Genomic DNA, 12,678 nt, shown 5'->3' with positions numbered 1-12,678 from the left:
TAAAATTTTGCAAATAAATAATATTTCATCATAAATCTTGACCAAAATTTATTCTATTATCTTTTTAGTAAAAAAAAAATCCAAATTAGTTTATAACCAAAAAATATAATTTTTAAACATTTTTTTTACATTTTTATTTTTTTTTTTATATTATTATTTTTTATTTTTTTACATACTGTCACCCTAGCAGTACAGTGTCACCATAATGACACTGTACTACTTGTGGGGGGTGATGAAGCGCAGATTTTTTTTTTTTTTTTTACACTGATTGCTTTTACACCCATATAGGATGTAAAAGCAATCATTTCTCTTTCTGTCTGCATTCTTGCAGTCATTGAGAAGTACTGAGTGAGCTGTGATTGGTCACAGCTTGTCACATGGTATAAGGCTGTTGTGAATTTCCTTGTACCATGTGACCTCTGTGATCATTCACAGATTCTGCACTTTCCCTTGATAAAGCCACAAATGTGGCAAAACATGTTGGAATGGTGAGCTTTGGGAGAACAAGCACTTTAAAAGATTAGGTGGTATTCAGGAAATTTACTGATTAAGAGAGAGAACTAGTGGAATAAGGGGTGAGATTGAAAGAAGAAAAATGTCATAAGACAGATAGAAAATAAAACAGACTTGGTAAAAGCAAGAGAAATATTTGAGATAGAACATCTACTCTTGTAGACAAGTCTGTGAAATTTTCCAACTTTAAAAAAAGACATTAAAGGATGTGAAATATTTGGGCTGATATACAAATTTAGAAGGCCAGTAAATATTTGAAGAAAATAACAGATACTTTTAGGCATGGAGAAGCATGTGACTCATTTCATTTGACAGCACTGGGCTGTCACATCCTTACACAGGAGGACATCTCCTGCTCCCAGGCAGAAGCAGAGGAGCCCCAGAAAGTTAGTATGTGCCAGTGGGGAGGGGAAAGTGTTCTATTGCTCTGCATGGAGTCAGGAACAGCATGTCAGCCATCCAAGAGATTGTGCCAGCCATAAAGCCTGTGCTTATGTCAATGTACGTGTGTATAAAAGTGTACATGTATTCTTGCATGCGAGCCTAACTCATCATGCAGGAACGCCCATGGGCACAGCATGCACGTGGACACATGGGCACATTTACCACATATACTGGTGCCTAGTGTCCTATTTAAACTTGAGCCTTGTATGGGATCATTGCTGGATGGTCTTTCAGCTTGTTATCTGTTATCTTTCATCCTGAATCTGCTTGACTCTGTTAATGACTTCCTTCTAACCTGCCTCTGGATTATGCCTGCCTCTTTATGTCTTTTACCTACCTGTGTTTCCAACCTCAGCCTGGACTCTTGTCCAAGATTTTGCCTATCAATTATGTACCGCATTGCCTGCAGGATGCAAACCTCTGCTCATTTCAGACCTTGATTTTGCTCATGATTTGGTGCCTACTTGCTTGGTTGTTACCAAACTCGGCCTGTGACCAACTCTGCCCTGTACTGGTCTGGAGGAGGTCATGCTGTCATTATCATTGTGCTTCTGCTTACCTGACACTAGCACTCCCAAGTTCAAGTCTGTGGCTCTGGATTCCTGGCACCTGTGCCCTTCCATTGCCCTAGAAGTCCCTGTATCAATCTCCAGGGGTGCTTGGACAGGAATTATTCAAGACTCCATCCTCATAATATAGAGCCCCTCATACAGATATATGACACAGAGGCAAAGCATGGGTTTACTTTACAGTGGATTTAAAATGTGGGAGTAAAGTTCATTTGTTGCAAATTGTAGGCATAGTAAAAATTATTTTGTGGTTTAATGGGGTATAGTTACTGTACATATTTCAGCCTCTAAATGCTAATTACCAACATAACACTCCCTGAAATAAGCAATATAACCCTCAAAAACTGAAGTAAATAACCATATATCACAGTTCGCAATTGAGAAAATGAGTCTAAGTTACTAAAGAAGTTGAGGCTCTTCACTCAAATTGTGGGAATATTCACTTCAATTATCCAATACTTTGAAAAGCCAATTCCTGTACAGTTTGAATACCCAATCATGTCAAGATGTTTTTTATACTGTATGATTGGACAATTGAAGTGAATATTTACAGAATTTTTGGAGTAACAATTCCCAGCTTCATCAGTAAATAACCTGAGAGAACAGTTTACTGGATGAAAATGTGTAGGACTAGATAGGTATGTTGTCACTGGTGAGGTTAAATCATAATAGCTATGGTAAAACATGGAGGTGTTATCAAATATAATTTATCACTTCCAACAATGTCTACCAATGTTGTCAGTCTCATATTCGTCTGCCTTGCAGTAAATGGGTCATGGGCTCGATTCCCGACCATGGCGCCTCCTGCATGGAGTTTGCATGTTCTGCCTGTGCTTGCGTGGGTTTCCTCCGGGTTTCCTCCCACACTCCAAAGACATGCTGGTAGGTTAATTGGATCCAAATTGGCCCTAATATGTGTATGTATGAATGTAAGTTAGGGACCTTAGATTGTACACCCCTTGAGGGTTAGGGACTGATGTGAATGTTCAATATATATATATGTGTGTGTGTGTGTGTGTGTGTGTGTGTGTGTGTGTGTGTGTGTAAAGCGCTGCGTAAATTGACAGCGCTATATAGGTACCTGAAATAAATAAATAAATAATTACAGGCTAAAATCTACAAAATAATATAATTGAAAAAAACCTGCATTGCTTATATTCATTCTCAGCCCTTTTACTTACGTGAATACTGGTCTTCTTGATACAACTGACAGGTATGTATTTTTGGTAAAGGAAAAATACTTTTTGCTTTCATTTTTGTTTTAAAAGAAAACAAAAATGAAGAGATGTGATATCCTGACTCAACAAAACAGATCATGGCAGTAGAACTCAAAAGCTGACAGCAAAGCAGATTTTCTTATTATTTCAGTAATTTCATTCATCCCTAGTCTTGCTGTTCTGGCACACAGTTATGTTGCCCAGCACTTTGCACAGGGCAATAAAACACCTCTGTTCATGCACTAATAATCTTGTTTTTGTATATCAAGCAACTGTTGACATACCAGTAGAAGCACTATGATGGTTATACTCAATTAGCTTAAAATAGAACACAAATGTATTGACTTTAATTATAATAAGTAGTACACCCTGCATCCTCAGAACCCCCAAAGGGTACACTCAGACCTTTGCTGTGTGTTACTGTGAGCACATTAATATGTGTTATTGTGAACTTAAAGTATGTTGCAATAAAGCATCCACTTTAATATCTTCCAAGCCACCACAATGGACCTTTTAATGCATCTGCACATTTTGTTTTTCAGCGCATCACAACTCACAGATGGTTCACTTTTATACATTGTGGTACACTAAATCAAGTCTGTTGTGGCACATTGAGAATGTACGTTGAGTATATGTTACATTTGTGTTAACGAAATTTGAGAATCCAGCCAAACCCCTTACTGTGTAGAATAAATGACAATATACTGCAACACTAATGGATTTAAGAACAAGTTACTGTAATGCAAAAGTTTCAATTTTTTTTTTCTGTTTACAAACTGTTTATTTAGAAGGTTAATATAAGAAAAATATACATGACAATATATGGACAATTACATAACTCATACGCATTGTAGTTTACAAAAAGCATAACAAAATATCATTGTACAAAGAGGTATAATGTATATTTTGTATCACAAAATCACTGAATGCAGTTTAAGGCATTTATATTGTATATGATGTTAAACTGTTTTGGTGAATTACTGAACTACATAATAAACTTTACTCAAAACTAAATTTAAAAAAACATGAAGAAATTAACAATTTGAGATTCTAGTTTTAAACAATTTTTTTTATAGAGAGTCCCATTTTGCATTGAAAATGTGTATGGTTTCAGAGATCATATGGAAAATTATATTAGTCAACATAATACAGTCCACTCTATCCATGATATGTGAAAGGGGAACAAAAGGATTTTTCCAGTTGAAGACAATAGACCACTGTGGCCACACATATAGTATGAATTAGTTGTATTGCAAGGGGAGACAGGCCGGAATTGGTGCAAATAGTAAACATATTGATGGAGAAAGGATGATAGGGCTAGTTGCTATTTGAGAAGCAAAGGAAGATACCCTAAGCCATAATGGCTTCAATACTTCACAATCCCAAAACATATGTAGGAAAGATCCTTCCGCTGGGCAGCCTCTAAAACAAATCTCTGAAGAATCCACATACATATTATGAATTCTAGAGGGAGTATAATACCAACGAGTTATTACTTTCATAGCTATTTCCCTTACACAGGTGAAACTCTAAAAATTAGAATATCTTGCAAAAGTTCATTTATTTTAGTAATGCAACTTAAAAGGTGAAACTAATATATGAGATAGACTCATTATATGCAAAGCAAGATAGTTCAAGCCGTGATTTGTCATAATTGTGATGATTATGGCTTACAGCTCATGAAAACCCAAATCCACAATCTCAGAAAATTAGAATATTGTGAAAAGGTGCAATATTCTAGGCTCAAAGTGTCCCGCTCTAATCAGCTAATTAAGCCATAACACCTGCAAAGGGTTTCTGAGCCTTTAAATGGTCTCTCAGTCTGGTTCAGTAGGAATCACAATCATGGGAAAGACTGCTGACCTGACACCATAATTGACACCCTCCATAAGGAGGGAAAGCCTCAAAAGGTAATTGCAAAAGAAGTTGGATGTTCCCAAAGTGCTGTATCAAAGCACATTAATAGAAAGTTATGTGGAAGAATAAAGTGTGAAAGAAAAAGGTGCACAAGCAGCAGGGATGACCACAGCCTGGAGAGGATTGTTAGGAAAAGGCCATTCAAAAGTGTTGGGGACTTTCACAAGGAGTGGACTGAGGCTGGAGTCAGTACATCAAGAGCCACCACACACAGACGGATCCTGTACATGGGCTTCAAATGTCGTATTTCTCTTGTCAAGCTGCTCCTGAACAACAAACAACGTCAGAAGAGTCTTACTGGGGCTAAAGAAAAACAGACCTGGTCTGTTGCTCAGTGGTCCAAAGTCCTATTTTCTGATGAGAGTAACTTTTGCATCTCATTTGGAAACCAAGGACCCAGAGTATGGAGGAAGAATGGAGAGGAACACACGGCAAGATGCTTGAAGTCCAGTGTGAAGTTTCCACAGTCTGTGTTGATTTGGAGAACCATGTCATCTGCTGGTGTTGGTCCACTGTGTTTCATTAAGTCCAGGGTCAACGCAGCCGTCTACCAGGAGATTTTGGAGCACTTCATGCTTCCTTCCACAGATGAGCTTTATGGGGATGCTGACTTCATTTTCCAGCAGGACTTGGCACCTGCCCACACTGCCAAAAGCACCAAAACCTGGTTCAATGACCGTGGGATTACTGTGCTTGATTGGCCAGCAAACTCGCCTGACTTGAACCCGATAGAGAATCTATGGGGCATTGCCAAGAGAAAGATGAGAGACATGAGACCGAACAATGCAGAAGAGCTGAAGGCTGCTATTGAAGCATCCTGGTCTTCCATAACACCTCAGCAGTGCCACAGGCTGATAGCTTCCATGCCATGCCGCACTAAGGCAGTAATTGCTGCAAAAGGGGTCCAAACCAAGTACTGAGTACATATGCATGCTTATACTTTTCAGAGGTCCGATATTGTTCTATGTGCAATCCTTGTTTTATTGATTGCATGTAATATTCTAATTTTCTGAGATTGTGGATTTGGGGTTTTCATGAGCTGTAAGCCATAATCATCACAATTATGACAAATCACGGCTTGAACTATCTTGCTTTGCATGTAATGAGTCTATCTCATATATTAGTTTCACCTTTTAAGTTGCATTACTGAAATAAATGAACTTTTGCACGATATTCTACTTTTTCGAGTTTCAGCTGTAGATATGGAACAAGTACATTTACAGTATTCAGTAACCTGCTAGACCATTCTTCTAAAGGGTATTGGGCACCGCATTCCTGTTCCCACTTTAGCATGTATGGTAGTTTATCTGGATTAGCTGATGTCTGTATAACCTTATAGATAGTCCATATAATTCCTTACTTCTAGGAGAAGATTTGCATATCTTTTCAAAAATAGTTAAATCCTTTGAGAGTGATAGGGGATAATTTGTGGCAAAAATTTGTCTGATTTGATAATATCTATGTAGTTCTCTATAAGGGTTATTTTTAAGAGAATGAAGATTTGAAAATGAAATAAAACCTGAGCTAGCCTGCAATGAATATAATGTAGTCAATTTATTAATTTCCCACCATGTAAAATTTTTTGGTGATGAGAATGCAGTACCCAATTTAGGATCTCCCAAAAAGGGAAATCTTAGAGATCAGATTAAATTTGTTTTTATATAAGTTCCATAATTGTATGGATTGTGCAACCAGGGAGTTATATGGGGCAATCATTGTATAAGTAATACTAGATGACCAAAGTAAACCCGGGAGATAGTATGGGTAAATTGAACCTGACTCAAATTTAATCCAAGGGATCTTAGAATGGAGGATATTCCACTGTGCCAATTGAGCAAATCTGATGGCAAGATAATATGATCAAAAGTGTGGAACACCTAAATCTCTCAAGGGTTGTGAGTTATAAAGTACTGGCTTAGAAAATCTTGGACGTTTGCCTAGCCATATAAAGTTATCAATCTCCGTTTGGATACCATCTAGAAATGTTTTAGAGATTTTTATTGGAAGGGCCCTAAATAAGTATAGTAGTTTAGGGAGTATACGCATTTTAATTGCTGTCACTCTGCCCAAAAATGATACAGGGAATGTTCTCCAGAGTTCAAGAACATCTGTAATTTTAGTATGAATAGTACTATAATTGTATAGGAATAGGTCATGGAAAGAGTGGGTCAAATCAATTCCTAAATAAGGAACTGAATCTTTAAACCATTGAAATGGAAAAGAAATTTTAAGTAAATTTTAAGGGTGGAGGTGTATTAATTGGTAACGCATTAGATTTAGAAAGCTTGATTTGTAAACCTGAAAGGGAGGAGAATTTTTTAAGAATAGAGAGAAGGTTTGGTAAAGAGAGTAACGGCTTAGTGATAAATAGTAAGGCATCATCTGCATACAAACAAAGTTTAAATTCTTGGAAACCATTAGAGTATCCCGAAATGTCAGGATGCTTATTGATCGCTTTAGCAAGGGGTTTCAACGCCAATGCAAAAATTAGCGGTGATAGGGAACAGCCCTGACGAGTGCCTCTACCCACAGAAAAGAATTCCGAGTCACAGCCTGGGATTTTATTTGTTGTTTTGGGAGAGTGGTATAACGCTTGGATGCCTTGATTACATTTTCCATCTATTCCAAAGCGTTGGAGTAGAATGTTGAGATAAGACCACGTCACACTATCAAAACCTTTGTGCATGTCTAAACTTAATATAACCACCTCTTTAGATTGTAGATTGGTGTTGACCAAATCTATGGAATATGAAATATAATATTTCTCTGATATGATTTGATTAACATTAATGAGAGTTCTTTGACCAAGAGTGAAAGGTTTAACACAACAACCAAAATTTATTGGTGAATAGTAGGGAGGTCTAAACTAACATACCACAATCTATCTATTTAACAATAAGAAAAAGAGAAACAAAATGTATATGATTCACCCAATGAATTAAAGCATATACTATTCATACCCTAAACCCACAAACAGCAAGACAGACAACACATACAACAATCATGTATACATATAAGTGCCAGAGAAATGTCCTGATATTTACCAATGGTGTAGCATGGGGGCCCCCAGGATCGGTGTATCTTCTCTCCTGTCTTCCTCCAAACCTACCCTGATATACACTTATCTCCCATAGACTTGCATGGGGCCATCCTGATTGGTAGAACTATCCAATCCATCTTCCATATCTGACGCATCTCATCCAGGATTGGACAGTTTCCCCATCCTATATTGCTTACATAACTCAGCCCCATCCCAGAACCTCCCCTTTTAGTGATAAAATTACATATGCCAGGTCATGGCACCGAGGCGTCTGGATCCAGGCTTTCTCATCAAAATTCCCTCCATCCTTGAGAGTTTGGAGGGAACCTTAGGTCATAGCCTGGTAAAACTGCATTCCCCAGATAGCCATCACCATTGCATATCTAAAGAGAGGGTACTTTGAAGTGGCCCTCATATAAACAAAGAGATTTAAATGGCCTGGCCTAGATCGTTATGTGGGCCCCATAAAGTCTGAGATAAGGTAGTTAATTTAGTGGTTGCCCCCTCTCACACAATAGAACATTCCTTGTGGCATGCACCTGTTTACACACCAAACATTCCTCCAATACAATACAAAGCTATCTCTACAACTTGATCACTTGTTTCAATGTCTATGTACCACACACCGCTATCAAACCAAGCTGATATTTCCAGCTTTGTAACTTGGTTATATAGTTAGAAAAATATCTATTTACAGTTGCTGATGACGATTATACATAAACCCCTCATAAGTCAACAGATCCCCCCTTGTGGCCAGTGAGGCTAGGCCACACTCACGCTATTCAAGTAACTGTTTATGTCTAATCTCCATTAGCAATTTGAGTTTCTCCCTCTGCCATCTTAAACGTCTACTCAGATATATTACCATAACCATCATGATGAACAGTAACCCACCCTGTAACACAAGGAGACCTTTTATTCCTATCTCCACCCAGGTCCTAGTGGTAACTAAGCTAAAATCCCCATCATGTAAAAGTTCATTTAACTGTTTTCCCGTCTTTACCATATTGTTACTAATTTGTATTATATGTGTATCCTTCCTTGCAAGTAGATTGTGAAGGTTTACTGACAGTTTATCAATTTTAATATCAAAATAGGGTATGTATGGTGTAGGATCTGGGACATCGGGGGCACTATCTACAACATAATCTTTATTCAGCTGTGGTATTGGAGTTACTACGGTTTCCCCAATAATAGTGTACTCGTGTGGAACGAAGCAAAAGTTTGGATAGGGTATTGGACATGACTGACCCCCATAGAGGAATGTCTTATGATTGGTAACAACACAATACAGTCCATCCATGTTGTAGGTGACCTTTGTTCTTGGTGCTCTCCATTTCGTCAACTTCACCGGACAGTTGGCTTCCATCTCACTGGGACTAGTTTCTTGGTTGGCTTGGCGTGGGCTTTGTAAATGAGGCTCCCTGGATTCTTCTGTTGTGGGATCCTGGTCATTGCTCAGACCACAGACCGGAGTGTCGATTTCAAACACATCACAACGACATAGGTACCTATTCTCTTTGACAGTGCAGCAGGCAGTGTGAGGTGCTTTCCATCCCTCTTGGATGTGAATGAGCATTTCGGGGAGGTGCAACCTTTCTTTGTACACGTCATTCTCGAGGTACCCAAGGGAGTGTACCGACGCCATCTTGTCGAAGTAGTCATCTTGAGGATGGAACACTGGCAGCGACATGGTGAAGGATATATATAGGAGGTCACGGTAGGCACACGGTGACTGGCTCTTCAGGCAATCCAACGGACCTCTATTTGGGTGTGATGTCACTAACCCTAGATTCCTAATTGTGGAGACGGGCAAAGGTTTGCATCTATCTCCTGGATGTACATTCATTCCTCCACTAATATTAGTGTGAGTACAGTACCATTGGGTAAGATCTTTATCTCTTAAAATGTCAGGGATTTTGCCAACTTGGATGTCTCTTATAACATTGGTGACTTTCGTTAAAACAAAGTTCCCATATGCAGTACATATTACCTCTTTGCCCATATTGTTCTCCCTGGCCCTTTGATTATTTATTGTTATGATTTCATTGATTTTCTGCTGAGTCCGTTCAAACAACTGGGCAATGTCATTCATATTATAAACTGTAAACCTTTCTTCCTCTGCCAGCCCCTAATTACCGATATGTCTGCGAATCGCAGCTAAATCGGCTCGGTTCCAAATTGACATACCCGATCCAAAAAGTCGTGGGATGGACCCAATTAGACTGTCCAAGCCATTTAACTTTCTTGATCGGAAAATGCCCCTTTGGGGAGAGATATCTGGTTCTGCAAAAGGATCCTGAGTTCGGCTGGCATGGGAGGCAATCAAATCTACCAGCAAGGAAGAATAAAATAGTGACACATTTGTCCGGGCACATGAGCCGAATTCGGCCATGTTCCACTTGGACAAATTAAGCACAACGGGCACATGAATGAACTTAACATTATTAAAGAGTGTTCCGGGGATTGATGTCGCAGTTAGGCCACTAGGGGGTCCCTCTTGCAGTGATGGGCAGTCCAAGGATGTTAGTTCTGAGGAAAAAGGGATTGCAGCTGAGCTTTTTGTCAAGGTTGTAAAAGCAGGGGTTCTGGCCTTTGGGGACACATACAAGGTAACTTTTCCTGGGACATATTGAAGAGTGGATAGTTGAGTGTTGCTGGACAAAGGGACTGAAATGACAAAGGAGTATTTCCACTCTCCAGCATCACTTAACTGTGTATCTCGAATCAACAATGAACCATTAGAAAAACCCATTATCCTATCCCAGTAGTCCATAACATTCCCAGCAACGCCCTTGACTCAGATTAGGTGATTATTGATGGGACTCCACCAGGACACTTGTTTCCCCTTAGTCCCTTTAATTGCCACTGGCAGCAACACAGTTTTCCCCCTCTTGACAGTGGACTGGATTTTCGTCAACGATCACACTAATAAGTGGTCCATTCTCCTCTTCCATGGTGTGTCTGAACAGAAGGAGCATGAGAATAATCCATATCGACTTCATGGCTCTAAAAGGAAAGAAAACGCAACAATTTAGTTGATGTCCTTGACTACATGGAATAGCTTTAGTTGGTTCACATGAACCCATTTATCTCTTGTCTTTTTGCCCTCATCTATTCTGATTTTATACACTGAAGGACTTAATTTGTCAATAATGGGAAATGGCCCTTTCCATTTTTGGCTTAAGCAGTTGTCCAGCGGACGGAGTTCTAAGAACATGACTCTATCTCCTACTGCCCAAGTACATTCTCGAATCCCTTTGTCAAAATACGCCTTTGCTTTCTTTTGCATTCTTACCCATGTGTGCTGCTGCAAACACATGGGTCTCCTTTACCGCTTTTTCTAGTTTTAAGAGGTATTGATCCACAGAAAGTCTGTCTATGGTAGGGTCATGCATTTCTAGCCAAAGATGTTCTGGGAGTCTCATCTGCCTGCCCGTCAACACTTCAAAGGGTGTCAACCGGGTAGCGGATGAGGGTATTGCTTGAATGGCCATGGCCAGTAAAGGCAATAGATTATCCCAATTTTTACTGTTTATGTGGACAAATTTCTTTAGCATCGTTTTAATCTGCCAATTGGCTCTTTCGACCTGACCTGAAGATTCTGGGTGATATGGGATGTGAAATTTTTGCTCCACTCCCAACGTCTCTAGGTACGCTTTCATCACTTTTCCCATGAATTACCCCCTGGACTATCAATAAATACTTCTTGTATGGTCAAATCACATATACAATGTACCCTTTGGACCAAGTTCTTTTGATGTGTATATGTAGTATATTGTGTGCAACACACATACACATACCAACACACATACACATACACATATATATACCACACACAACACACCACACACTCCCCCACTTGAATCTGTTTTTTTTTGTTTACTCAAAAATTGATTCACAAATAGTGCACATATAATCAACTATCAGGGTTGCATTGTGATTGGAGGTATTGAATGCTTCATAATGGCTCATATAAAATTGAAACTGGTTACATCTCTCTTCGCCAGCCTCTAAAATATCTCTGTTATTTAATAATTCAATAATTTGACTGGAGTGATAACTTTCACTCAACCCTCTTATAATTTTAAAGAGAGTAATATATTACTCCTAATAAGTTATGCAATGCCAAGCCATTTTGCAGCATCTCACCTCAAGAGTTACATATATATAGATGGTTTTAAAATAATTGTCAGGTTTTAAAGGCCTCTCTCCCTGGTTTTAAAACAAAGATAATGAAACTAAGGAAAAAAAAAAAATGACATTGATAAGTCCATTAGTTTAAAGTCTTTGTAATTCGTGTAAGTTGGTATCAACACAACAGAGCTTTTCATGGCATCCTGTTCTTCACTTGCAAATGAGAACTTCCAGTGACATGTCTCCAACATCTGAAAGACAAAAACTTTTCAAAAGTTCATTAACCCAGTCCTTTAAACATTGTGTTGAAGATAAAACAAAGTCTTCTAACTTTAAAAACAAAAACATGCAGTATGTTAAACATAATAAATCTATGTTGCTACTTTGACATGATAACAATTAAAAAAAAAAATCACAAAAAAAAAACACAAGAGCAATCCCAAACACTGTATGAACCATACATACACACAATGTTGAAAAACGTTTTTTTTTTTCTTTCACATATGGATGGAGCTGCTAACAGCCTCCCTCCCTTTTCATTATCATGTCAATGGCATAGAGTTGCTAACTTGAGGGTTTACCTTGCAACTATCTTTCAGGTGGCTAAAACTATACACACCACAAAAACAATTTGGAATTTATTTCCCACCTGACTTTAAAAAAAACTAAATCATGAAGGCTTTTCCTTGGAAACACAAAAATATGCCAAGGTCCTTCATTAATGTTCCAAATACTGAGGCCAAATCTCTGAGAGCAGTAGCTAAATCTTAATGCATGCCAAAGAATTTTAATTGGAAAAACTCATACCACACGTCCAACTGTCTATGGACTATCAACAAAA

This window comes from Staurois parvus, unplaced genomic scaffold (genome assembly GCF_062004578.1).
Source record: "Staurois parvus isolate SC_StPar_1 unplaced genomic scaffold, SC_StPar_1.0 ptg000081l, whole genome shotgun sequence".
NCBI lineage: Eukaryota > Metazoa > Chordata > Amphibia > Anura > Ranidae > Staurois > Staurois parvus.
Note: the sequence above shows the minus strand (reverse complement) of the source record.